Source organism: Panicum virgatum, chromosome 7K (genome assembly GCF_016808335.1).
Source record: "Panicum virgatum strain AP13 chromosome 7K, P.virgatum_v5, whole genome shotgun sequence".
Lineage (NCBI taxonomy): Eukaryota > Viridiplantae > Streptophyta > Magnoliopsida > Poales > Poaceae > Panicum > Panicum virgatum.
Window position 1 is genome coordinate 20,635,491 of NC_053142.1, and position 4,096 is coordinate 20,639,586.

Genomic DNA, 4,096 nt, shown 5'->3' on the forward strand with positions numbered 1-4,096 from the left:
ATGCCCTGCGCGGGAGAATTTCAAGTTTCCAGCAGACAGGGATGGAATCCATCCTAGAAGCTTGGGAGAGGCTGCAGGAATACATCCTAGCCTATCCTCATCGTGGCATGAACGAGTGGCTCGTCCTGCAGAGCTTCTACAACGGGCTCACAACGACATCTCGAGCCAATATTAATGCTGCTGCTGGAGGAGCCTTCCTCGACCTGACTATCGCCAAAGCAAAAGAATTGGTCGAGAAGATGGTCTCCAATCAGGGGTGGAGCGATGAACGACTCCAACCCCGTACAAAAGGCATGCATACCGTCAAAGAAACAGATATGATTGCCGCGAAGCTGGACCTCCTAATCAAGAAGATGGAGGAAGGGAGCAAACAACCAATCCATGCTCCCGTTTACGCCATGGGTTCGCACTTCACGTGTGAAGTCTGTGGTAATGATGGACATTCGGGGAACGATTGCCCCGAAACCCGTGAAGACTGTGCCTACCTCAACAACAACAATAATGGGTACCGTCCACAACAAGGAGGCCAGGGGTAGAACCAGCCACGTCCACCTTTTCAGGGAGGTAATAACTACAATCCTTCTTATAATTCGAATTTCAATTCAAACCAACCTCCATTGAGAGAACTTGTTCTTGGCCAAGTTATAATCAACAAAAATATAAATAAAAAGCTTTTGGCCAATGACAAATCCCTGGAAAGTTTAAATGTCAAGCTTGAAACTTTGTCTTCAACTCTTAAAAAACCAGTTAAGTTTCAACAAAATGATCGAAACCCAGCTTGCACAAATTGCTGCTTCGTTACCTGCTATTGAGAGCGGGAAGATCCCGTGGCAACCCGAGTCTCCCATTGAAAATGTCAGCTTGGTGTCTACAGGACGAGGTAACTCGTCCTGGAGGCCACCACGCAATAACCATGCAGGTAGGTACTATCCCCCAAGGAACGACGTTTGGGATGGCATGGTGGCAGCGGTGCAAGAGGATCCAAGGGTCCCCATGATCAGCTGCTCGATCTACATCAAACACTTTGAGCGATGCCTATGAGATCTGGGGGCAAGCTTGAATATATTGCCCAAGGTAATATATGAAGCACTTGAATATCCTGCTCTTTCCCCAATAACTATGCTCGTACAGCTTGCAGATTCAACCATTCGGTATCCCGAAGGGATAGCCGAACACGTTTTCGTACGAGTACGAGACTCCTTCATCCTTGCCGACTTTGTGGTAATGGATATGGAGGGCGACCTCAGAGTCGACCTCGTACTTGGGCGACCTTTTCTAAGGTCTGCCAAGGCAAGGATCGATGTCGGAAAGGGAGAAACCCGTTTCCGTGTCGGAAGAGAAGATATGTTTTTCAGGTTCAAGAAGAAGGAAGAGCAGCACTTCATGATCCAACAAGACAGTGAAGGGCAAGCACTCTGGGGGGCACCCGAACCCCAGCCAGAACAATGACCCTCCGCACCTAAAAGAAAGAAGAAAGAAAAGAAGGTGTGGCGGAAGGTCGAGAGTTTGGCCTCGTCCAGTTCTCCAGGACGAGCCGATGAATGGTAAGAACTATGGAGGAAAGTCGTGCACGTCGGACTTTAAACGACGCGCCCTTGCCAAATGTAAATTGATATTTATCTCATATTTGCTTTCTCCGCTTTTCAAAATTTTCTTTACACCTTATTTGTTTTTCTCCACTGCATGTTTGAAATTTTCAAAATTGTTTTCTGCATGTTGGAATTTTTCTAGCATTTTCCCTTTTTACAAAAGGACCAAAAATATTTTCTGAGTTTTAAAATCCTTTGGAAAAAATAATTTGGACATCTTTTCGAGCAAACTTTTGGCTGTGTACCATATTTTCAAAGAACTTAACCGTTGAGGAAGCACCAGGCCGAAGGGGGACACTAGGGGGCCCACCCTGGGGCCGGCCGACCCCACAGGTCAGCAGACCCAGGGCCAACGGCTCCTGGGCCCCATCTTCTCCAACGGCTCCATAGCTGTTGTGGCTTGCCTCTCCTCTGGAGCACGCGCCATCTTCTCTTTAAATAGGGGCCGAGAGGGGTGTTGAGCTCTCTCATGCTCACACACTCACTCACACTCCCTCTCACACATTCTTGCTCGGGTTTCCATTGGATTTTGGCTCAAGTTTGGTTTCAAGAAATCTCTCTCTCTCTCATTTCTTTGCTGCAAGATCATCTGCTCATTTGAAGGAACAACTTTTGGGTAAGAGTTTCATTTTCATTTCACTAACGTAACTCGAATCGAGTTGTTCTCATTCATTCTTGTTCGTTCTTGTTGCAAGCATGAGAGGTATAGGGCGGAAAATTTCCGGAGCTCTCAAGAGGATGACGAGGTTAGGCTCGTCTCGTTCGCAGGGTGAGTCGAGCTCTCATCATTCCCCCGAACCTACACCAACACCGACTACGATGGACTATGAGCAAGACGAACAAGAAGAACAATTTGAGGAGCAAGCTGCAGAACCACAAGCCAAGGACATGGAGATAGATGAAGATGATGCACCTTACCTCAACTTGCAAGATGACCGCGAGCGTCAAGCCTACGCCATGATCAAGAATCGAAGCTTTGGTCATACTAGAGCCTTCGATCCGGACCTTCTCGAAAAAATAGGTATGGACGTTGACTTCGCTCGTGTTTGGCATGCGGTTGGATGGGATGGTTTTGTGCCCGTTGAGGAGAATGGTTCTCGTCTCCTCACCATCCAGTTTCTTTGCACTCTTCGGGAGGTAGACGATGGTGTTTCTTTCCGACTTTTTGGAGTTCAATGCTATTTTAATTGGAGAAATTTCAGTCACCTCCTTGGTTTTAGCGCGCACTTGCTGATTTCCCTTGCAAAAGCTTGCCGCGGTTTTGATCGACATGAGTTTTGGGGTTTGATTTCGGGTCAAGTTGTTCATGGCAAGTTTGCACCTCAGTGCAATGACATTCAAAATCCGACTCTTCGTTTGATGCACAAGTGGGTGGCTATAACTCTCTTTCCAAGAGATGATCCGCAACCAGTGCGGAACGATGAGTTGATGATATTATACGCCATGGTCAACAAAATCCGAATCTCCCCCCCGCACAAGCAATAGTTAAGCAATGGCTCACAAATTTTTGGATGACGGGTCCTATTGAATGCACTTCTTTGGTTACCCGTATCGCATCAAACATGGGAACCCCATTCCCTTCATTGAGGAGCCCCATATTATGATCGATGAGGCGTACTTGGTTCAAGGCCACATGCTCAAGAAAGGCCCAGATGACTCCTTGATTTTCTTTTCGCTTGGTTATGCAAATGAAATCCCATTGCCAAATACGGGGTATCATTTGTATAACTGCCGTTCGCTAACCATTTCTCTTGTTTCATAAGAGGAGAGCCGTAGGCATAGTGTTTCTGGTCTTCCTGGCAGGGTTACAAGAAGCAGGGCCAGAAGGGAGGAATTCATGCAGCAGCAACCTCAGCCTCAACCACAGCAATATGAGGCTGGAGGTTCGTCATGGCAGAGTGCAAGCTCAACCGAGTGGGCACGGCAGGCCTCAGGGCACCGGTCCACCAGTTCCAGCTCCAGTGGTCCCCCGCGACGTACAGCTTCGTCTAGAGGCTTCGCCACTCTGACTCGGCAGATGGGCGAGCTGAACATGCGCACCACCAACATTGACGAGTTGCTGGGCCAGCACAACCAGTCAACATAGAACTGGCAGCAATACACAGGCGAGAGGATCTGCAACCTGGAGCAGCAACAGCAGCAATCCCAGGAGGAGTGGAGGGCCTACTACCGTTGGGCTGGGTTTAATCCCAACCAATAGTAGTGAGCCTGAAGCTAGCTTGGGGGAGGACGCCCATGAGAGGTACCTTGTATCAAACTCTATCTTTACTGCTTTCAAAACCTTGCATGAAACCAAACAAAAATTTGCAAAATTCTGAAAATCCAATTTTTTTTGCATAACTAAAATCAAATAAAAATTGACAAAACCTTTAAAAACTCAAAAATATTTACTTGCTTTCCAGTATGTGTAGTTTTTTCTTGTTGAGATGATGAATAGTTGCAATGTTAGTTCCTTTCATATGCCTAGTTACAACCTTGTTCTCTCCCTAAGTTCTGAGTTTGGTGGC

General features: G+C 47.2%; 1 non-coding gene across 1 annotated transcript; it reads right to left on the reverse strand.

The window, feature by feature from the left end:
* Positions 1-109, reverse strand: LOC120643195. The gene has a single exon (XR_005662885.1). It is a non-coding gene; the product is annotated as a small nucleolar RNA R71 (small nucleolar RNA).
* Positions 110-4,096: the final 3,987 nt, after the last annotated feature.